The following is a 24,948-nucleotide window of genomic DNA, read 5'->3' on the forward strand; positions in this document are numbered from 1 at the left end:
CCCTCGTCGCTCTTTCCGTCGCCCTCTCTATCTCTGTCCGTCAGTGTGTGCGTGTGCCTTGGGACACATGTTCCCTGTGCGCCGGAGGGTGGGTTTCTTGCAGGTCGGCCTTTCTTCTGGTCAGCCTCTCCCCGCGTCTCTGCCTGGGTCGTGTGGCCGGTTGGCAATCGGTTTCCCGGCGGTTCCAGTTTGGGGGTCTGTGAAGGCGTGGGCAACGCGGGCATCTGTGTCAGAACCGCAGCGGTTTTCGTCCCCACCCCATCCGGAGCAGCCTCTTTGCTGGGCTAGATCCAGACGACCGCTCCCCAACCAAGGACAACGGCCTCCCAGGCGCTCACTGTCCACCCGCAGGAGGGTGCCCGCAGACCTTCAAGAATATGGTTCTCACGCCTCTCGCCCTCTCCCTCATGGAGAAATGTAGCCACAGCTCGACGCAGGGACGGAGAAGGAAGCCGGCAAGGGGATGGGGCAAGCATCTCTGTCACTCAAAGGCTGGCCTTCCTGGCCGAGTCACCCGTTTGACACTCCTCCCCGCATGCCCGTGGTGGTGGCATGGCCCCGTATCCTGCCTGGGCTCTGGCCTCTGCTCTGTCCTCCCTCTTGCTGTGTCTGCCCTGTCTCTGAGAAGCCTGGCGGCTTCTTAGTCTGGCTCCATGTCTTCAACAAAGAAGACTTCCCAGTCCATCAGGGAGAAACCCCGTGGGCGTCCGTGTCATGATCGTTTCCCTCTCCACACCTCTTTCTGGATGATTGGGCAGGTGTGGTGTTCCTGGAGCTCTGGGCTTCCATAGCAGTGTGGGACAGGGAAGCTCTCTTGGTCTCCATGGCCCAAGTGATGGCTGCGCGCTCGGTCCAGGAAGGGGGGGAGGCAAGCCCACCGTTCCCCACATTGGCCTTCCAGGAAAGGCGGTGTTGCATCCCACCTGCATTTTCTGTCTGATCCTTGAGGGCCAACCGGTTCCTCCGCTCCTGGGGAAAGCGCCTTCTGGTACCGAATCTTTTGGCTGCCACGGATGTCAGGGAGCCAACGGGACTGGGTTTTGGCTGGGTGTAGGGGAGTTTGCGTCAGGGGTACCTAGGCGGTGGTGGCGTGGGGGTGGGGTGTACTTGGTCCAAAGCTCTCGGCTCCTCTGGCGGGCCTCCCTGAATGTGGCCTGGACTCGCACGCAGGCCCTGTCTCGCAGGTTTGCAGGTGCGCTTGGCTTTTCCTCCGCTTTGTGGGGCAGGTCTCCGGTGGTCCCCGGGCGCACGCCTGGACATCACCATCCGTCTCGTCGTCGCCCCCTACGGCCTCAAAGACACACGCTCACTGCATGTGCTCTAGGGGGACGTCAGTGACACGTGTGGTCACACGGGCTCCAGCTCGGACTCGCCTCTGTCTGTCTTTGCCCGTGTCGCCGGAAGCCGCGTCGGGATGCCGGAGCCCCCGGGCCTTGGAGATGAAGGCAGGCCCCCGCTCCACCCAGGAAGGAGGGAGGCAGTGGGCTCATGGGTCAGTGCCGTTGCAGACGACAGCACGCCTTGCGGCCCTGGGGATCTTTCCGTGCCCCGGCGAGACCCTTTCCGCCTCGCTGCATTGTAACCCCATTCCCGATCACCCGGTGGGATCCATCATCGGATCCCAAGAGGAGTCCGCGCAGCCCAGGCAGCACCCCGAAGGTCCTCCTTCACCGGGAACCGAAGCAGAAGAGCGATCAAGGAGGTCCTGACGGCAGGACTCCTATGGGTCCGACCCTGGGTCTCCCGCAGGCCCCTCTGGTAGTCCTCTTCCCACCCGCCGTCCCGGGCTGCGCCGCAGCCGTCGCCGCCGCAACCTCCAGCACCGCCGCCCCAGTCCCCGCAGCCGCGACGTCGCCGCCATTTTTTAAAGGGTCCGCAGCCTGAGTCTGCCGAGGAAGGGGTGGTGGGGTGGGGCGGGTGAGTCGGCCTCGCCAGTGCGCATGCGCGAGGCCCTAGCCGCCGCTTTGGTCACAGTGACTGCCACCGTTGCCCGGGGATGGGTCCCTGAGACTTGGCGAAGTAGGAGCCATGTGTGATCGTGCGTCAGAGTCGGGGCTGAGACCAGTCCTGGCCAGGGCAGTTACCAGAACGGTCTCCGGAGGCCGCGATTCGCGGAGGGTCCGCCAGCAGGAAGAAACCCCAGGAGGAAGAAACCTCAGACAGATCTCCGGGGAGTCAGCGCGGGATCCCAGCCTCAGGCGTGCGCGGACGGTGTGTGGGTGAGTCTCCCCAAAAGTGGCACCCTTGTGATGTCAAGGACAGGTCTGCCTGTGTGTCCGTGGGCTGCCGTCTCACCGGTGGCTTCGCAGTCGCGGAGAGCAGAAGCCGGCAGCTTCAGGGGCTGCCTGGGGGTGGGTGTTACCTGCTGTATGTCTGTGTGCCTCATGGGTGTGTGTGTGTGTGTGTGTGTGTCTGTGTGTCTGTGTGTGTCTGTGTGCGTGCGTGCGCGCGTGCTTGTCTGTGTGCCCACTTCTGTCTCTCTCTTACGTCTCTCTCTCTCTCTCTCTCTCTCCCTCCTCGCTCTTTCCGTCGCCCTCTCTATCTCTGTCCGTCAGTGTGTGCGTGTGCCTTGGGACACATGTTCCCTGTGCGCCGGAGGGTGGGTTTCTTGCAGGTCGGCCTTTCTTCTGGTCAGCCTCTCCCCGCGTCTCTGCCTGGGTCGTGTGGCCGGTTGGCAATCGGTTTCCCGGCGGTTCCAGTTTGGGGGTCTGTGAAGGCCTGGGCAACGCCGGCATCTGCGTCGGAACCGCAGGGGTTTTCGCCCCCACCCCATCCGGAGCAGCCCCTTTGCTAGGCTAGATCCAGACGACCGCTCCCCAACGAAGGACAACGGCCTCCCAGGCGCTCACTGTCCACCCGCAGGAGGGTGCCCGCAGACCTTCAAGAATATGGTACTCACGCCTCTCGCCCTCTCCCTCATGGAGAAATGTAGCCACAGCTCGACGCAGGGACGGAGAAGGAAGCCGGCAAGGGGATGGGGCAAGCATCTCTGTCACTCAAAGGCTGGCCTTCCTGGCCGAGTCACCCGTTTGACACTCCTCCCCGCATGCCCGTGGTGGTGGCATGGCCCCGTATCCTGCCTGGGCTCTGTCCTCCCTCTTGCTGTGTCTGCCCTGTCTCTGAGAAGCCTGGCGGCTTCTTAGTCTGGCTCCATGTCTTCAACAAAGAAGACTTCCCAGTCCATCAGGGAGAAACCCCGTGGGCGTCCGTGTCATGATCGTTTCCCTCTCCACACCTCTTTCTGGATGATTGGGCAGGTGTGGTGTTCCTGGAGCTCTGGGCTTCCATAGCAGTGTGGGACAGGGAAGCTCTCTTGGTGTCCATGGCCCAAGTGATGGCTGCGGGCTCGGTCCAGGAAGGGGGGGAGGCAAGCCCACCGTTCCCCACATTGGCCTTCCAGGAAAGGCGGTGTTGCATCCCACCTGCATTTTCTGTCTGATCCTTGAGGGCCAACCGGTTCCTCCGCTCCTGGGGAAAGCGCCTTCTGGTACCGAATCTTTTGGCTGCCATGGATGTCAGGGAGCCAACGGGACTGGGTTTTGGCTGGGTGTAGGGGAGGTTGCGTCAGGGGTACCTAGGCGGTGGCGGCGTGGGGGTGGGGTGTACTTGGTCCAAAGCTCTCGGCTCCTCTGGCGGGCCTCCCTGAATGTGGCCTGGACTCGCGCGCAGGCCCTGTCTCGCAGGTTTGCAGGTGCGCTTGGCTTTTCCTCCGCTTTGTGGGGCAGGTCTCCGGTGGTCCCCGGGCGCACGCCTGGACATCACCATCCGTCTCGTCGTCGCCCCCTATGGCCTCAAAGACACACGCTCACTGCATGTGCTCTAGGGGGACGTCAGTGACACGTGTGGTCACACGGGCTCCAGCTCGGACTCGCCTCTGTCTGTCTTTGCCCGTGTCGCCGGAAGCCGCGTCGGGATGCCGGAGCCCCCGGGCCTTGGAGATGAAGGCAGGCCCCCGCTCCACCCAGGAAGGAGGGAGGCAGTGGGCTCATGGGTCAGTGCCGTTGCAGACGACAGCACGCCTTGCGGCCCTGGGGATCTTTCCGTGCCCCGGCGAGACTCTTTCCGCCTCACTGCATTGTAACCCCATTCCCGATCACCCGGTGGGATCCATCATCGGATCCCAAGAGGAGTCCGCGCAGCCCAGCCAGCACCCCGAAGCTCCTCCTTCACCGGGAACCGAAGCAGAAGAGCGATCAAGGAGGTCCTGACGACAGGACTCCTATGGGTCCGACCCTGGGTCTCCCGCAGGCCCCTCTGGTAGTCCTCTTCCCACCCGCCGTCCCGGGCTGCGCCGCAGCCGTCGCCGCCGCAACCTCCAGCACCGCCGCCCCAGTCCCCGCAGCCGCGGCGTCGCCGCCATTTTTTAAAGGGTCCGCAGCCTGACTCTGCCGAGGAAGGGGTGGTGGGGTGGGGCGGGTGAGTCGGCCTCGCCAGTGCGCATGCGCGAGGCCCGAGCCGCCGCTTTGGTCACAGTGACCGCCACCGTTGCCCGGGGATGGGTCCCTGAGACTTGGCGAAGTAGGAGCCCTGTGTGATCGTGCGTCAGAGTCGGGGCTGAGACCAGTCCTGGCCAGGGCAGTTACCAGAACGGTCTCCGGAGGCCGCGATTCGCGGAGGGTCCGCCAGCAGGAAGAAACCCCAGGAGGAAGAAACCTCAGACAGATCTCCGGGGAGTCAGCGCGAGATCCCAGCCTCAGGCGTGCGCGGACGGTGTGTGGGTGAGTCTCCGCAAAAGTGGCACCCTTGTGATGTCAAGGACAGGTCTGCCTGTGTGTCCGTGGGCTGCCGTCTCACCGGTGGCTTCGCAGTCGCGGAGAGCAGAAGCCGGCAGCTTCAGGGGCTGCCTGGGGGTGGGTGTTACCTGCTGTATGTCTGTGTGCGTCATGGGTGTCTGTGTGTGTGTGTGTGTGTGTGTGTGTGTGTGTGTGTGTGTATGTCTGTGTGTGTCTGTGTGCGTGCGTGCACGCGTGCGTGTGTGTGTGCCCACTTCTGTCTCTGTCTTACGTCTCTCTCTCTCTCTCCCTCCTTGCTCTTTCCGTAGCCCTCTCTATCTCTGTCCGTCAGTGTGTGCGTGTGCCTTGGGACACATGTGCCCTGTGCGCCGGAGGGTGGGTTTCTTGCAGGTCGGCCTTTCTTCTGGTCAGCCTCTCCCCGCGTCTCTGCCTGGGTCGTGTGGTCGGTTGGCAATCGGTTTCCTGGCGGTTCCAGTTTGGGTGTCTGTGAAGGCCTGGGCAACGCGGGCAACTGCGTCGGAACCGCAGGGGTTTTCGTCCCCACCCCATCCGGAGCAGCCTCTTTCCTAGGCTAGATCCAGACGACCGCTCCCCAACCAAGGACAACGGCCTCCCAGGCGCTCACTGTCCACCCGCAGGAGGGTGCCCGCAGACCTTCAAGAATATGGTTCTCACGCCTCTCGCCCTCTCCCTCATGGAGAAATGTAGCCACAGCTCGATGCAGGGACGGAGAAGGAAGCCGGCAAGGGGATGGGGAAGCATCTCTGTCACTCAAAGGCTGGCCTTCCTGGCCGAGTCACCCGTTTGACACTCCTCCCCGCATGCCCGTGGTGGTGGCATGGCCCCGTATCCTGCCTGGGCTCTGGCCTCCGCTCTGTCCTCCCTCTTGCTGTGTCTGCCCTGTCTCTGAGAAGCCTGGCGGCTTCTTAGTCTGGCTCCATGTCTTCAACAAAGAAGACTTCCCAGTCCATCAGGGAGAAACCCCGTGGGCGTCGGTGTCATGATCGTTTCCCTCTCCACACCTCTTTCTGGATGATTGGGCAGGTGTGGTGTTTCTGGAGCTCTGGGCTTCCATAGCAGTGTGGGACAGGGAAGCTCTCTTGGTCTCCATGGCCCAAGTGATGGCTGCGCGCTCGGTCCAGGAAGGGGGGGAGGCAAGCCCACCGTTCCCCACATTGGCCTTCCAGGAAAGGCGGTGTTGCATCCCACCTGCATTTTCTGTCTGATCCTTGAGGGCCAACCGGTTCCTCCGCTCCTGGAGAAAGCGCCTTCTGGTACCGAATCTTTTGGCTGCCACGGATGTCAGGGAGCCAACGGGACTGGGTTTTGGCTGGGTGTAGGGGAGGTTGCGTCAGGGGTACCTAGGCGGTGGCGGCGTGGGGGTGGGGTGTACTTGGTCCAAAGCTCTCGGCTCCTCTGGCGGGCCTCCCTGAATGTGGCCTGGACTCGCACGCAGGCCCTGTCTCGCAGGTTTGCAGGTGCGCTTGGCTTTTCCTCCGCTTTGTGGGGCAGGTCTCCGGTGGTCCCCGGGCGCATGCCTGGACATCACCGTCCGTCTCGTCGTCGCCCCCTATGGCCTCAAAGACACACGCTCACTGCATGTGCTCTAGGGGGACGTCAGTGCCACGTGTGGTCACACGGGCTCCAGCTCGGACTCGCCTCTGTCTGTCTTTGCCCGTGTCGCCGGAAGCCGCGTCGGGATGCCGGAGCCCCCGGGCCTTGGAGATGAAGGCAGGCCCCCGCTCCACCCAGGAAGGAGGGAGGCAGTGGGCTCATGGGTCAGTGCCGTTGCAGACGACAGCACGCCTTGCGGCCCTGGGGATCTTTCCGTGCCCCGGCGAGACCCTTTCCGCCTCGCTGCATTGTAACCCCATTCCCGATCACCCGGTGGGATCCATCATCGGATCCCAAGAGGAGTCCGCGCAGCCCAGCCAGCACCCCGAAGCTCCTCCTTCACCGGGAACCGAAGCAGAAGAGCGATCAAGGAGGTCCTGACGACAGGACTCCTATGGGTCCGACCCTGGGTCTCCCGCAGGCCCCTCTGGTAGTCCTCTTCCCACCCGCCGTCCCGGGCTGCGCCGCAGCCGTCGCCGCCGCAACCTCCAGCACCGCCGCCCCAGTCCCCGCAGCCGCGGCGTCGCCGCCATTTTTTAAAGGGTCCGCAGCCTGACTCTGCCGAGGAAGGGGTGGTGGGGTGGGGCGGGTGAGTCGGCCTCGCCAGTGCGCATGCGCGAGGCCCGAGCCGCCGCTTTGGTCACAGTGACCGCCACCGTTGCCCGGGGATGGGTCCCTGAGACTTGGCAAAGTAGGAGCCCTGTGTGATCGTGTGTCAGAGTCGGGGCTGAGACCAGTCCTGGCCAGGGCAGTTACCAGAACGGTCTCCGGAGGCCGCGATTCGCGGAGGGTCCGCCAGCAGGAAGAAACCCCAGGAGGAAGAAACCTCAGACAGATCTCCGGGGAGTCAGCGCGGGATCCCAGCCTCAGGCGTGCGCGGACGGTTTGTGGGTGAGTCTCCCCAAAAGTGGCACCCTTGTGATGTCAAGGACAGGTCTGCCTGTGTGTCCGTGGGCTGCCGTCTCACCGGTGGCTTCGCAGTCGCGGAGAGCAGAAGCCGGCAGCTTCAGGGGCTGCCTGGGGGTGGGTGTTACCTGCTGTATGTCTGTGTGCCTCATGGGTGTGTGTGTGTGTGTGTGTGTCTGTGTGTCTGTGTGTGTCTGTGTGCGTGCGTGCGCGCGTGCTTGTCTGTGTGCCCACTTCTGTCTCTCTCTTACGTCTCTCTCTCTCTCTCTCTCTCTCCCTCCTCGCTCTTTCCGTCGCCCTCTCTATCTCTGTCCGTCAGTGTGTGCGTGTGCCTTGGGACACATGTTCCCTGTGCGCCGGAGGGTGGGTTTCTTGCAGGTCGGCCTTTCTTCTGGTCAGCCTCTCCCCGCGTCTCTGCCTGGGTCGTGTGGCCGGTTGGCAATCGGTTTCCCGGCGGTTCCAGTTTGGGGGTCTGTGAAGGCCTGGGCAACGCCGGCATCTGCGTCGGAACCGCAGGGGTTTTCGCCCCCACCCCATCCGGAGCAGCCCCTTTGCTAGGCTAGATCCAGACGACCGCTCCCCAACGAAGGACAACGGCCTCCCAGGCGCTCACTGTCCACCCGCAGGAGGGTGCCCGCAGACCTTCAAGAATATGGTTCTCACGCCTCTCGCCCTCTCCCTCATGGAGAAATGTAGCCACAGCTCGACGCAGGGACGGAGAAGGAAGCCGGCAAGGGGATGGGGCAAGCATCTCTGTCACTCAAAGGCTGGCCTTCCTGGCCGAGTCACCCGTTTGACACTCCTCCCCGCATGCCCGTGGTGGTGGCATGGCCCCGTATCCTGCCTGGGCTCTGTCCTCCCTCTTGCTGTGTCTGCCCTGTCTCTGAGAAGCCTGGCGGCTTCTTAGTCTGGCTCCATGTCTTCAACAAAGAAGACTTCCCAGTCCATCAGGGAGAAACCCCGTGGGCGTCCGTGTCATGATCGTTTCCCTCTCCACACCTCTTTCTGGATGATTGGGCAGGTGTGGTGTTCCTGGAGCTCTGGGCTTCCATACCTCTGTGGGACAGGGAATCTCTCTTGGTGTCCATGGCCCAAGTGATGGCTGCGGGCTCGGTCCAGGAAGGGGGGGAGGCAAGCCCACCGTTCCCCACATTGGCCTTCCAGGAAAGGCGGTGTTGCATCCCACCTGCATTTCGTGTCTGATCCTTGAGGGCCAACCGGTTCCTCCGCTCCTGCGGAAAGCGCCTTCTGGCACTGAATCTTTTGGCTGCCAGGGATGTCAGGGAGCCAACGGGACTGGGTTTTGGCTGGGTGTAGGGGAGGTTGCGTCAGGGGTACCTAGGCGGTGGTGGCGTGGGGGTGGGGTGTACTTGGTCCAAAGCTCTCGGCTCCTCTGGCGGGCCTCCCTGAATGTGGCCTGGACTCGCGCGCAGGCCCTGTCTCGCAGGTTTGCAGGTGTGCTTGGCTTTTCCTCCGCTTTGTGGGGCGGGTCTCCGGTGGTCCCCGGGCGCACGCCTGGACATCACCATCCGTCTCGTCGTCGCCCCCTACGGCCTCAAAGACACACGCTCACTCCATGTGCTCTAGGGGGACGTCAGTGCCACGTGTGGTCACACGGGCTCCAGCTCGGACTCGCCTCTGTCTGTCTTTGCCCGTGTCGCCGGAAGCCGCGTCGGGATGCCGGAGCCCCCGGGCCTTGGAGATGAAGGCAGGCCCCCGCTCCACCCAGGAAGGAGGGAGGCAGTGGGCTCATGGGTCAGTGCCGTTGCAGACGACAGCACGCCTTCCGGCCCTGGGGATCTTTCCGTGCCCCGGCGAGACCCTTTCCGCCTCACTGCATTGTAACCCCATTCCCGATCACCCGGTGGGATCCATCATCGGATCCCAAGAGGAGTCCGCGCAGCCCAGCCAGCACCCCGAAGCTCCTCCTTCACCCGGAACCGAAGCAGAAGAGCGATCAAGGAGGTCCTGACGACAGGACTCCTATGGGTCCGATCCTGGGTCTCCCGCAGGCCCCTCTGGTAGTCCTCTTCCCACCCGCCGTCCCGGGCTGCGCCCCAGCCGCGGCCGCCGCAACCTCCAGCACCGCCGCCCCAGTCCCCGCAGCCGCGGCCTCGCCGCCATTTTTTAAAGGGTCCGCAGCCTGACTCTGCCGAGGAAGGGGTGGTGGGGTGGGGCGGGTGAGTCGGCCTCGCCAGTGCGCATGCGCGCGGCCCGAGCCTCCGCTTTGGTCACAGTGACCGCCACCGTTGCCCGGGGATGGGTCCCTGAGACTTGGCGAAGTAGGAGCCCTGTGTGATCGTGTGTCAGAGTCAGGGCTGAGACTAGTCCTGGCCAGGGCAGTTACCAGAACGGTCTCCGGAGGCTGCGATTCGCGGAGGGTCCGCCAGCAGGAAGAAACCACAGGAGGAAGAAACCTCAGACAGATCTCCGGGGAGGCAGCGCGGGATCCCAGCCTCAGGCGTGCGCGGACGGTGTGCTGGTGAGTCTCCCCAAAAGTGGCACCCTTGTGATGTCAAGGACAGGTCTGCCTGTGTCTCCGTGGGCTGCTGTCTCACCGGTGGCTTCGTAGTCGCGGAGAGCAGAAGCCGGCAGCTTCAGGGGCTGCCTGGGGGTGGGTGTTACCTGCTGTATATCTGTGTGCGTCATGGGTGTGTGTGTGTGTCTGTGTGCGTGCGTGCGCGCGTGCGTTTCTGTGTGCCCACTTCTGTCTCTCTCTTACGAGAGGTACCAACTCCTAATGGGGAGACATGAGACCCTATTGCAGGCTCAGAGAGTTGAGGAAAATCTGGAAATGCATGGTTATGGGGCACATCAGCCCAATTATTTGCATTCCGTGTGTCACAAACCCATTCTGGCCCAGCTAGGGACCTGATCTTGAGACAGCTGATCTTCATAATTTGATAGAGCAACTTTCTTTGAAACTCTGCTACTCTAATAAGTTACAAGTCCTCAGCTTTTTCTTCCTTCTGGGTACAGAATTTAAGTCTTTTTCTATACTAAACAAGACGGCCTCTGACTTTTATGTAAGGAGTTGTTTGTTAATCACTCTCATTCTTTTATGTTTTAAAGCATAAATTATGATTAGGAACATCAACTCAATTCCAAATTCCTCATAGTTACTAATTCTCTCTTATTCTAAAAACAAAACAAAACAAACCAAAAAACACAAGATTTTATATTTTGTACCTACTAGTTAATTTCCTTCTACTGGCATATCACTCCAGTGTACCACCACAGAAAATGTTAAAATGTCACCATTACCTATTGCCAGGAGCTTCCTTTGCTTTTCCTTGTACTAGTGATTGTACTAGTGCCTTGTACTAGTGATCATTTCCAGCTAAATAGCAGTTTATCCAAAAACTTACGTTAGTGTCTGCTTTCTCACACCAATACTGATAATAGATGCCATATGTTGAATTCCTCAGGAAGTATATTCTAAAAATCTCTTTGAAGTAGCACCTGAGATGGAGATTAGCAGCATGTAGAAAATATAAGAAGTGCTCTCAGGATCTTTACTTACTGAAAGGGAGGTTATAAAGCTGTATTAGGCCAACAGAGAACTTGGGCTACAATGCACTTTCAATGAAGGTCTCACATAGCCCCATAGGAAGTTTTGTAAATTTGAATTATTCTGAGTTTTAACAAAAGGATTGGGCATTTAAACCCTTGTATCAAAATTAGTCACTAGTTTTGAGCTGTTCTTGTAGGGGAGTGTGATCTTAGATGAGACAACTCACTTTACCTAAAGCAATTCTGCAAGAAGTCTGAGAGCAAAGTGCTAGCTATCTGCAGGTAACACTCAGTAGCTGAAGCAATAAGGCTTGAAGAGGGATCTGGTTGATGCATCCCAGTAGGTATTATATCTACTAAAGTAGAATAGATTTTTTCTTTCTCACTCTCTCTTTTTAAAAACACATTTTGTATATACTTTTGGAGTTAAACATGATCAATTAACATGGACACTATTATGGGTTGCATTTTGTACCCCAAGATAATATGTTAAATATGTAACTCCTCAGTATTTAAGATTGTGACATTATTTGGAAATAGTTCTTTATTGAGGCATTCGAGTTAAAATAAGGTAATTAAGATGCACCTTAGTCCAATATAACTTGTGTCTTTATAAAAGGGGGAAATTTAGACATAGAAACAGACATCCGCAGAAAAAGACAATGTGAGAGAACACAGGGAGAATGTCATGCCAAGGATTGGAGGGATGCCTCTATAACCCAAGAAATGGTAAATATTGCTAGAAAACCAACAGAAGCTAGGAAGAGTCAAAAAATGGTTGCCCTTCAGTTTTCAGAGGGAACATCGTTTTTCTAAAACCACGATTTTGGACGTCTAGCATCCACAGCTGTTAGACAAAAAAATTTTACTCTAAGATACCCAGTTTATGATTCTTTGTTATGGAAGCCTTAGGGAACTAATACAGAGACCAAAATAAATAATGTAACAATTCACTGAGACTTTTTCTCAGTTTAATTAATTATATTCCCCACTAAAAGATGTTTCTTTACATAGATGACATATGATAAAGATATAAATGAAGAAAATATCAGATATTTATGAGATTACTGACATTTGTAACATTATACAGATTGAGGATTTCGAATCTAAAAATCTGAAATCTAAAGTGATCCAACATTCAGAACTTTTAGAATGCCAACATGACATTGGCAAGGTGGAAGGTTCCATACCAAATCTGAAGTGGCAAGTTATAGTCAATATACAGTTAAAACTTTGTTTCATGAACAAATTTATTTAAAATATTGCCTAAAATTACTTTCAGCCTATGTGTATAAGGTTTATATAAAACATAAATTTTATGTTTAGACTTGGGTTCCAACCTGAAGATATCTCATTATGTTATGCAAATAGGCCAAAATCCTCTGGTTCCAAGCACTTTGAATAAGGGATACTCAAGCTGTAACAATATTAAAGGTTAATACAAAATCTGGAGAAAAGTGATTTTATGTATTGATCATTGAACAAGATAAAGACAGGTTGTGATACTAAGTGGTCTGAGTAGTACTCACTGAAAAGATAATGTTTGCGCAAAGATGGTATGGTACAGTTGGGAGCATGCATGATAAACTGTAAGAAAATTAATGTGCCCAAAGTGAACAGAGTGAATACGTTATGGGGAAAATAATAAGACAAAATTTTTTTTAAATTTTGTCTCAAAGAAACTTAACGATTGTTAAAGGAAACATACATTTGTAAAATGAGATTCTATTGCAATACTTTTAATAGAGAAGTGATATAATCTGATTTTCATTTTAACTACATCACATACATTATTTTATTAATAAACATTAAAAGAGCAAACAATAGAAGCAGGGACAAAAATTAGGAGACTACGACAATTCAAGTAACAAATGATGGTTTGGATCTGGGTGGTAACACCCTGGCAGATTCTTTAGATTTAGATCTGACTCAATTGTGGAGTTGGATAAGCAATGTATAGATAATTATTTTCTGACTCTGGTGGTGAGTAAAAATGCTAGGTCCCCAGGGGCAGCAGTTGGGAAGCAAAGACAGGCATGAATCAAAAGAGAGTGTCTACAAACTGAAACCTCTGAGGACGAATTGGATCCCAAAAGAACAAACTGAAACACACAGGACAAAATAAAATCTACATTTAACATTCAACAACTCCAACCTAATTAATGCACATTACCTCCAGAAGAAACTGGCACCTTTCACCATAGAGCTACACATTTACCTGAATCAGAACTTGAAGAAGCTTAATGAGAAAATCTAAGGGAGCTGGAAGAGCTGTAGGTCTGGCTGCTGCCCCAAACCAACAAGATATGCCAGCATATCAGTGCCCTGAGTCATCTGCAATGGCACCTGATGCTCTACACCAACTCTGAGAGTAAAATGACTGCTGCTTCAGTTCCACCTTTCAAAATAGCACTGACATACCACTTGCCCCCAACCTAGCCTGTAATCATGCAGAAAGGAAATTCAGCCTGTAATTTTGCAGAATGGAAATTCTGAGGAACTTCTTTCCACATTGCTAAGTTGACACTACAAAATCACCAAAATTTATCCTTTGTCAACTTAGTCCATGTATATTCTTCTAAATGTGTTCAACTTTTTAAATAAGTCAGAAGCAAAACTATGCTTTCACTTAACATGATGTAACTATCTTTCATGCAACTTAAAATATAACTCTCTTTCTAAAATGTATATCATATATTACCTCTATTTTACATATGCAACCTAACCTGTAATCATGCAGAAGGGAAATTCAGCCTGTAATCTGGCAGAAATGAAACTCTAAGAAACTTCTTTCCACATTCCTATGTTGACACTACAGAATCACCAAAATGTATCCTCTGTCAACTTAGTATCCATGTATACTTCTTTTAAATGTATTTAACTTTTTTAAAAAAATCAGAAGCAAAAGCATGCTTTCACTTAACATAATGCAACTATCTTTCATACAACTTAAAATATAACCCGTTCTCTAAAATATATGTCATATATTACCTCTATCTTATCCATCAACCTATCCATTTATCTTTGAGTGATGGCCATTATTCTTCTAACTGGGTCATAAACAACCTTTGACATTCTGCAACTTAAATACTGAAATGTAAGTTAGACCACTATTACATTGTATTAGATTACATAGGAATGGTGAAGGAGAAAATAATTGGTTGACATATAAACACATATTTATACCAAGATAAGAAAGAAATACTTTATTAAAGTCTTTGTTTTGGCCATGGGTTACATGGGCATAGCTAGTATTTATAACTTCCACAACCCCTTCCATAGTCCCTTTATTTTCTCAGCAAAAATTTAGAAAAGTAGTAATTTACTGTCTTGTAATTCGCTCCTTTTTTTAAAAAAAAAAATGATCAGGTCCTAAACTCTCCTACCCACATTGGATTTTTTTAGTTTTACATTGAATTTTATCAAAGTACATGGCTAAACTGAAAGGTTGCCTGGGAGAGTCCATGCATTACAGATATCCTATTCTTTATCTTCATTATGTAACAGCAACCCAATTTTACCTTGATTATTAAGATAAATAGCCCTAATCAGTAAGTAACCCTATTGTTTGTCTGTTAGTTCACTGACATGAGGAGCTGATGTAGACAGACAATAGTCTGAACTGTCATTTTAATAGAACAGATGCTATGTCTCCTGGTGACACATTGAGAACCAAGGTCTCTAGACCAACCAGGCCCAAAACTGGGGTGACTGAAAACAAATATTCCACTAATAAATTATCTTGAGTAATAATAGCAGAAAGAATTAGCTGATGTACCTATAACTCCACCCCTTAATTCCAGACTTAAGAATTCTAAATATAGAAAACACATGACTGGGCTGGGCACCATGGCTCACGCCTGTAATCCCAGCACTTTGGGAGGCCGAGGTGGGTGAATCACTTGAGGTCAGGAGTTTGAGACCAGCTGACCAACATGGTGAAACCCCATCTCTACTAAAAATGCAAAAATTAGCCAGGCGTGGTGGGGTGTGCCTGTAGTTCCAGCTACTCAGGAGGCTGAGGCAGGAGAATGGCATGAACCCAGGAGGCGGAGCTTGCAGTGAGCCAAGACCGAGTCATTGCATTCCAGCCTGGGCAACAGAGCAAGACTCCGTCTCAAAAAGAAAACAAACAAACAAACAAACAAAAAACAAAGAAAACACATGACTGTATATAGGTCCATGATTTAGAGAATATCTGTATATACCCTGTTATGAGGCTATACTGCAGCCACACAAGGTGTTTCTAGCTGATGGCTTAAGGGCATCTCTAAAAGTCCCTTCAGTTGTTTCATCAGGGCAGCTGTTTCAGTGTGAAGGAAATATGGTAAAACAAGAAACGTTCATAAGTATGAGGCCATTTCCATGCTTTCTATAAAATGAGTTCTTTAGCAGGAAGTAATGCTATGGAAAATTTTCCACACCATGATGAAGAATAAGACATTAAATATGATGGTTTTGTTGGAAGATTTATGAATAGGAAAGATATTTCAATATTCAAAATAAGTGCCTATTAGTATGAAGAAAAATGCTACCCTTTTCCATGACGGAATTGACCCAATGTAATCAACTTGTTACCTAATATCTGGCTGATCCACCTAAGAAATGATGCCATATCTGGGCTCACGTTTGATATCAAATATTGAAAATGAACCACTCAGTAGTAGGTGTAGCCGTATATGTTCTCATGAGAAGAAATCCATGTCTTATGTACATTCCATAGACAAATAGAACAACTGCTAGTACTATAATACATCCTTAATAACCTTAATAATACAGATTGTAGCTCCCAACAAGCTTTTGGATTTTGAAACTATAGACATTTTTCAGAATTTAATGAGGTTATTTTTCTATTTTTTGATATTTCCATGTAAGATTTTCTCCTCACTACCAACGATGAAACATGAATATTTAAACCTTTTACAAGTTTCTGTCTCTCTACACACATACACATAAACATACTCTTCTCACCTATGGATCCAATATTGTTATAGATATATTTTTATAATATTACTTTTCACTATGTATGCCATTATAAGTAGTTAAATATTATTTATAACTAATTTAATGTTCTGTGTTTCTTAGGTAACCTTTCTTACATAATTGTTTTCTCTTGAATTGTTGATTACACTTTTACATTTGCTGATTTGAAAAATTATTTTATGTGTGCGTGTGTGTGTGTGTATGTATGCATTTATGTATAAGAGATTGCAGGCTGAAGCGCAGTGGTGCAATCATAGCTCACTACAGTCTCAAACTCCTGGGCTCAAGTGATCCTCCTACCTCAACTTCCTGAGTGTCTGGAACTACAGGCACATGCCACCATGCATGGGTAATTTTTTGAATTTTTTTAGAGACTGGGGTCTCGCTATGGTTCCCAGGCTGGTGTTATAATGTTTACTGTAGCTTTTTTTTTGAGTGATTTTATTATAATTAAATGTAATATAATGAGTATTTTATTCTAAATAATAAAATTTCTTCCCAGGAATGATTATTGAAATGATACCAGCACAACCTGGATCCCATTTGTCAGAGATAGTTTTTCCTAACAAGTTAGCGTATATTCTTATGGAATTGTTCTCATGCACATATGCATGTGTAAGAAATATATATTGCTTGTACACCAAAATATAATATGAAGTATACAAACAGAAGTAGCACAGTGTAATGATTTATGAGCACAACTCTGGAGCTTAGTTTGAAATTACAAAGTCCCATTTCTTCATCTGTAAAATGAAGTACATTATAATAACTACTTGATAGCCCTGAATATCAATATATACACAGAAATAATGTTTAACCAAATATCAGGGCACCCTGTGGTCCAGTCAAATTGACATTTAAAATTAATTATGGTAGCTTTCTGATATAGTACATGTTGTCTCCAAATACTAAAGAGGAGTACCATAATTCTGCCTCATTCTCAGTGATAGAAAAGGCAACATTCAGTAATGTTGCCCTTTGCCTTGAAGAGACATTCTTAGCACTTCTAATTAATATCTCTAATTACTGAAGTCTTACACATTTCAGCATGGGCAGGCTGAACCTTTGTGGGGTCTATCTTTTATTTCCTGGCATGCGTATTTCTTGTTAGGGCATCTAGTGTACTTGTTACTTCCTGTTCTTTAGGTATAATTAGAATGATATTGTGGAGCATTACAGTGGATGACTGTGAATTACATGGAATGTCAAGATGATCAAGGTCCTTTCAAGATGTATTGCAACAGAGCAAGACAGTTAACATAACTCTGGTGTAAAATATTTAATGTGAACTGCTGTTCATATGTGCATAGGGACTGAATTTTATTTTCTCCAATGACAGGGATTGCAACTAATGCATTTTCTAGATCAATAACCTCATAAAAAATTTCAGAGACTGTATTTTTCCCCCCAGTGCAGACACCATACAAGTTGTCATGGGAACTACTGCTTAGTCAACCTATAATTGGGACAACGATTTGGTTAAGTTTTCTGGAGTAATTTACCACTTTGAATGGGAGTAGAGATCTGAAATAAATGAGGAAACAATGAGCACCACTACTCTTTTATCCTCATCTTTAGAGGTAAAGAGGATAGAGGTTTTCAGTTTTAAAGGCTCTCAGCTTCACTCTTCTGTTCATTAATGGCTCTTAAATTAAAGGTCAGTGGACCAAAGTGAGAGTTATAAATTACTAGATGTACCTATTCTAATTATATATTGAAAAAAGTATGAGCTTGTGGGTGTTTTATTTACTAAAAGACAGAGGTAACCCAAGACTCTATTTATCACCTGGTTTCCATATGCCTCCTGCCTACAAAGAAGCCCATTCCTTTTTTCAGGTATCAGTTTCATCTCGGAGCTTCTGTTGGACAACGCTGAAAAGGCTTAGTTGTTTTCTCTCTCCACTACCATGTAAATGACCACAAACCCTTAGGAAGAATTGAGGAAATATTTACTCCCATATTTGCAGTGCTGTTTCAGGGTCATTTTAGGGAAATCCAGCCTTCATGTCTATAGACTCTGGATTTAAGAAGTGCTCAGATGTGTAAACAGGGTGTTAAATCACGATATGCCATTTGACACCTGATATGAGCCTTCTACTCAACAGATTTTTACTTCATTTGGTTTTCTTGTTATAAGAGTTTAGTAGCAACTAGGTCACTTGCTACTTATCTCACTCTTGGGAACACTGTGGTTTATTAGCTACTACTATAGGTTCCTGTAAATATAGATCCCTGTAAATATAGAGACTTTGGCTGCAACTTAGTATTTATTGTACATTTAACTAATTATTTTTGCCTTGCATTTGAGGGTTACATGTCAATATCTGACCTTTGTTATTCAAGAATCATCTCCTTCCCATTAACATGGAAAAGCCCAGTTACATGGCTATTAATGTTAAAGTTGCCCTTCTGAGAAAATTAACCATTTAGCTAATCATATATGGTAGTGCAACCTTACAAGTACATTCCTTTTTATAATAATAAAGTTAATGCCCTCTTAGCTAACCTGGAAAACATCCTTGGTTTGTAGATTCTCTGAGTTTCTCCAATAAATTCATTTTAACCATACCATACACCTGTGCATTATAAAGTCTTCGTCATACTCGGCAGGGCAGTTTTGGGAGTTTTATTTCATTTCTTTAGCATATTAACATGTCATGGTTTCAAAGAACCATCTTCCAAGAATATTGTGACTCCCATGTCATGCTTACATTTCAATAACCTCTTCTCTATAAAGTCTTGTATTCTACTCTTTGAGGGTTCAATACCCTCAAGATCCATTTTTACCTGTACTATTCATCTGTACATTTAATTACTGTAATTAATATAATGAGTAAATTACTTCTTCCCAGAGAAAAGACTATCTGACCCAACTTAGACTATTCTGTCACCTCACTTTTGTTAATGCTGTGAAAACAATTAGGAGAGGTAAGGAGTATACTGAGGAGGATAATCATTACAAGGTATCCTCATAAAACGAGGTTTTGTTGTTGTTTTGTTTTTTGCATGGTCTCTAGACAAAGATTTCTCTTTCTAATAAAAAGGGTGACATATGCTGGCCCAGGGGTGTTAGGGCAATCTGGTGTTAAAGGTTTTCATGTGCATCGAAATGTCCTCATCTGGGTCCCTGGACACACTCTTTTCTAATCAGGGCATTGACTTTGACATATAAATCCAGTCATAGATAACATTGGCTTTCCTAACATATCCAGAGTGAGAGATAGCCACCCTGAGCCTATAATTCTGTTTCTTTAAGACTTAAAAGGCATTTAATGAGTGCCATTGACTAGACAATTTTTATGATCATTATCATTCCCAAATCATTTAAGTACTAGAGCATTGATGCTCAAAAATTAGTGAGCATCAGTGTCTCCTAAAAAACTAATTAAAATACAGATTTCTGGGCCCTGAACCTCAGTTTCTCATTTAGTAGGTCTAAAATACATCTAAGAAATGGCATATGAACAAATTTCTCAGCATGGCTGATGTTTCCAGTTTGGGGATGCTCCACATCTCAAGAAATATGTGCTGCAATTCCTATATAACTCCAGTCCCTCCTTTTCATTTGTACTTAGTTCAAGTTCACTAAAGGTGAAATTCTTAGTTATTGAAATGCAATAATATGACAGAGATTACCACCAATCTACTTGCCATCAGCATTGTATCCTTCTTGCCATGTAGCCATTGAGAGATCTTCTCCTCCTCATCTCAATTACATGAGTCTACTTACTTCAACCTCTCCTAATAACAACTCTTTAAGTTTGGTATCCCTTGAAAGCAGAACCTGTCAGAAAGTCTTAGATACAAATGGTTAAGTAGCGAGGTGACCACAGAGATCAAGGTGATGACATAGGGAGAGTGACTGAAGGAAAAAGAAAAAGAGAATACAGTGATTTGCTAACAATATATATATGTGTTTGTGTGTATAAAATAAATTAATAATGATAGATTTGTATCTATATACACAATTGTATAAGATTGTGTGTATATATATATTTTTGTCCAGCATTGTAATGAATTATGCTGTATTAATTTTATTAATGATTTTTGAACTACAATTACCTAGTAGAATATGAATTGCTTGATTCTGACATACTGTTTTTAAATTTATCATTGAAAGTAGTTAGGTAAATAATTCAGAAGATTTGCATTTGTGTACATTTTTAAAAATAAATAAAATCTAACAATAATACCTCCTTCCTATTTCTTATACTTCATCCGGTTTTGCTAGAAGTCTCTATTTGCCTTATAGAATTAAATACTCTTCTCCCTTCTATTTTTTTGAAAAATATTTATTATATTAGGTTTCAATATTTTAAACTATTTGTTAGAACTCAAAACCAGAAAAGAGGGATATCTCTTCATTGGTAAGTGCCACTTACTATTTTACTTTATTTAATGCAATAATTTTTGAGCTTTTAAGTTTTGCATTTTATCTCATCTTGATTTTGTTCCATCACGCTTCCATTAATTTTAGCTTATAATGCTTTGATTATATTCAACATTATATTTACCTTATAGTTTTCAATAGTTCTGTTTTGTTAATTGTATTATCTTCTTTAGTTAGCCAATGTAAAGAATTTTTTAAAGTCTTGTTTTAAAATATGTAGGGAAAAATGTTAGGAGGACATTTAATAACTTAAAAAGCCACTGGGATGGCACTGTGACCAGGTTTCACTGATACACAGCTGGATCAATCTCACTCTGCCCTTGGAACCTGTCCTCTGAAGGTACTGATGCTGCCATTGCAGAACCTGAAATACCACCAATGGTACCCCCAAATTCACCTGTGATGGACAATGAAGTTGACTATGACACTGCTGTCCTAGCTGCCCTAGAAAGAAGTATATGGGGACTATTGTCTCTGCCATTAACACTACTACAAAGAATTTCTTCTGTGGTTCTTGCTTCTCTTTATTATCTTTCATGTTTTTACTAGGAGATAGCTGATATCTGTAAGAAAGAATATATAATATGTGTGAACGTTAAGAGGCATAGAATCCAAAGAACATCTGCATACTACATGTGAAACTTCAATGAAATTTCACCAAATGCCACTCAAGTTGTCATTTGTTGATTTTTATCATTTAAATAAAATATTCTCACTCCAGCAAGATGTCAACACTACACTGCTTCATAAAGAAACTACAACTTTTAAATTTTCAAAAGGCATCAAATATATTGCCACTTTTCTAAAGTTCAAAAACATACATGTAAAAAATGTATTGTTTTTAGAAATACATCGATATTGAATAAGACTATAAAGGCAAGCTCTCCAATATCATAGCCACTAGCCACATGAAACTCTTGAGCACATGAAATGTGACAAGTCTCAATTGAGATGTGCTATAACTATAAACTATACATTCAATATCAATGGCTCACTATCTGCTAAAGTACCAGTGAGGTGAGTATGTAGTGTAAAAAGAGTTAAAATGACAAGTACAAAAATACAAACATTAAATGTTTTTATTTACTCTTAAGATGCACTTTTAAAATAAACATTTTGAGAACTATATTATCACAAAATCATATAATTTTTTACATGTACATATATAATGCTGTAGAAAACCAGCTTTAGAATCACAATTATAGTTATATATATGTATTACCACATTCTGAAAAACAACATTCTCAGAAATTTCGTAGATAATATATTTACTATGAAAGATTTTTAAGATTTAAAAACTAAAATCAAACTCAGTATTTTAAGTGACAGAACTATATAATTACAGAGATCATGTAGGTAAAACAAAATAGGACTGACCCTTTGGATTGCTTAATTAATATGCAATGTGCAGTTTTAAAAATTGTTAGGGCATGATTTGCTAATTGCTTGATAATTAAATTTAAAAAATCTCTAATTGAAAAAATATAGAATATTTCACTAATATTTTAAAATATTGAAGTGATAATATTTTGCACATATTGGACTAATAAAATATATTTTAAAATAATTTTTGCTCTTTCTGGCTACCCCCAAAATTATGTATTTGACTTTCACTATGTTTCTATTGGATGACACTGCTTTTGAGAAAAAGCAAGGAGATGAAGATTCAGGGTAGATTTCTTCAGGTAGAGAGGATGATGTGATAGGATAGTCACACACGGTTTGCTTCGTTCAAGGTATATCAAAACCTTATCTCTAGATTTCCATCAAATTTACAGTATGATTCAAAGATTTACCTAAGGATACAAAGATCAGCATGTTTTGTTTCTGGACACCTCTCCAAACTAACTAAACAATGTTCCTACCACACCAGTCTTCTTACTTTACGTAGAATATGGCAAGCATATTCTAACATCAGAAACTTTGAATTTGCTGTAATCTTCATTTAGAATACTTTTGCCTAGGATAGTTAGATAACTCCGATATCCCCATAGCTTCTACATTTTATTTATGTTTCTACTTAAAAGTCACCCTTTCAGAAATGTCTTTCCTCACCATCCTATAGAAAATTACATTCTTTATTTCATATTGTGTGCTGTATAACTCCTTTTACTATTTGATTTTTTCATTATCTCTTTATGTGTTTATTGCCAATCTTCCTTATGGTAAAATAAACTTGGCAAGGGCAGAAACTGTTTCTCTTATTCACTGCTGTATCTGCAGCTGGATAAAGAGTGACTGGCATACGTTTAGCACTCAGTAAATGCTATGCCTAGCCCTTGCAACCTAACTGAACCTTACAAAATGAAAAAAAGAATGGATAATTAAATAAGCTAAAATTAAGAATAGCAGGCTGCAAAATTACCTAAGCATCAAAATCAAATTACTATATAGAAAAAACATTTATTTACTTAAACATAGAATGATATAGGAAAATATTTTTTACCAAAATGTTGCCAGTATTTTATCATGGTCATGAAATTACAGATTTTTTTCACTTTGATTATGCATATATCCTAGCTTTTTGACAATTAATATATTCTATTAATTCAAAAAATATGATGCAATATCATATTTAAATTAATCTTTAAATTTCTGTTTTTTGAAAATTAATTTGAAAGGTAAATTGGGATTTTCTAGATATAAAATCATGTCGTCTGCAAACAGGGACAATCTGACTTCCTCTTTTCCTAATTGAATACCCTCTATTTCCTTCTCCTGCCTGATTGCCCTGGCCAGAACTTTCAACACTATGTTGAATAGGAGTGGTGAGGGAGGGCATCCCTGATTGTATATCTAGAAAACCCCATCGTCTCAGCCCAAAATCTCCTTAAGCTGATAGACAACTTCAGCAAAATCTCAGGATACAAAATCAATGTGCAAACATCACAAGCATTCTTATACACCAATAACAGACAAACAGAGAGCCAAATCATGAGTGAACTCTCATTCACAATTGCTTCAAAGAGAATAAAATACCTAGGAATCCAACTTACAAGGGATGTGAAGGACCGCTTCAAGGAGAACTACAAACCACTGCTCAATGAAGTAAAAGAGGATACAAACAAATGGAAGAACATTCCATGCTCATGGGTAGGAATAATCAATATTGTGAAAATGGCCATACTGCCCGAGGTAATTTATAGATTCAGTGCCATCCCCATCAAGCTACCAATAACTTTCTTCACAGAATTGGAAAAAACTACTTTCATATGGAACCAAAAAAGAGCCCACATTGCCAGGTCAATCCTAAGGCAAAAGAACAAAGCTGGAGGCATCACGCTACCTGACTTTAAACTATACTACAAGGCTACAGTAACCAAAACAGCATGGTACTGGTACCAAAACAGAGATATAGACCGATGGAACAGAACAGAGCCCTCAGAAATAATGCCACATATCTACAACTATCTGATCTTTGACAAACCTGACAAAAACAAGAAATGGGGAAAGGATTCCCTATTTAATAAATGGTGCTGGGAAAACTGGCTAGCCATATGTACAAAACTGAAACTGGATCCCTTCCTTACACCTTATACAAAAATTAATTCAAGATGGATTAAAGACTTAAATGTTAGACCTGAACCCATAAAAACCCTAGAAGAAAACCTAGGCAATACCATTGAGGACATACACATGGGCAAGGACTTCATGTCTAAAACACCAAAAGCAATGGCAACAAAAGCCAAAACTGACAAATGGGATCTAATTAAACTAAAGAGCTTCTGCACAGCAAAAGAAACTACCATGAGTGAACAGGCAACCTACAGAATGGGAGAAAATGTTTGCAATTTACTTGTCTGACAAAGGGCTAATATCCAGAATCTACAAAGAACTCAAACAAATTTACAAGAAAAAATCAAACAACCTCATCAACAAGTGGGCAAAGGATATGAACAGACACTTCTCCAAAGAAGACATTTATGCAGCCAAAAGACACATGAAAAAAATGCTCATCATTACTGGCCATCAGAGAAATGCAAATCAAAACCACAATGAGATACCATCTCACACCAGTTAGAATGGTGATCATTAGAAAGTCAGGGAACAACAGGTGCTGGAGAGGATGTGGAGAAATAGGAACACTTTTACACTGTTGGTGGGACTGTAAACTAGCTCAACCATTGTGGAAGTCAGTGTGGTAATTCCTCAGGGATCTAGAACTAGAAATACCATTTGACCCAGCCATCCCATTACTGGGTATATACCCAAAGGACTCTAAATCATGCTGTTATAAAGACACATGCACACGTATGTTTATTGCGGCACTCTTCACCATAGCAAAGACTTGGAACCAACCCAAATGTCCAACAATGATAGACTGGATTGAGAAAATGTGGCACATATACATCATGGAATACTATGCAGCCATAAAAAATGATGAGTTCATGTCCTTTGTAGGGACATGGATAAAGCTGGAAACTATCATTCTCAGCAAACTGTCGCAAGGACAAAAAACCAAACACCTCATGTTCTCACTCATAGGTGGGAACTGAACAATGAGAACACATGGACACAGGAAGGGGAATATCACACACCAGGGCCTGTTGTGGGGTGGGGAGAGGGAGGAGGGATAGCATTAGGAGATATACTTAAGGTTAAATGATGAGTTAATGGGTGCAGCACACCAACGTGGCACATGTATACATATGTAACTAACCTGCACGTTGTGCACATGTACCCTAAAACTTTAAGTATAATAAAAAATATATATAAAAAATAATAAAATAAAAAGAAAGGTGAATTGTTTAGCTACAGTTGACATTTTTTAAACAAAGCGTAAGCACAAAAATAAAATTTTCTTGTAGA

The 24,948-nt window shown here is 46.2% G+C and overlaps 1 long non-coding RNA gene across 1 annotated transcript in view; it reads left to right on the forward strand.

The window, feature by feature from the left end:
- Positions 1 to 9,525: 9,525 nt before the first annotated feature.
- Positions 9,526 to 24,948, forward strand: part of LOC129533050 (uncharacterized) — a 193,330-nt gene continuing 177,907 nt past the window's right edge. Inside the window, exon 1 of the long non-coding RNA XR_010133504.1 lies at positions 9,526 to 9,735. This is a non-coding gene — a long non-coding RNA (uncharacterized lncRNA). The remainder of the gene's footprint in view (positions 9,736 to 24,948) is intronic.

Source organism: Gorilla gorilla, chromosome 3, assembly GCF_029281585.2.
Source record: "Gorilla gorilla gorilla isolate KB3781 chromosome 3, NHGRI_mGorGor1-v2.1_pri, whole genome shotgun sequence".
In the NCBI taxonomy this organism is placed as follows: domain Eukaryota; kingdom Metazoa; phylum Chordata; class Mammalia; order Primates; family Hominidae; genus Gorilla; species Gorilla gorilla.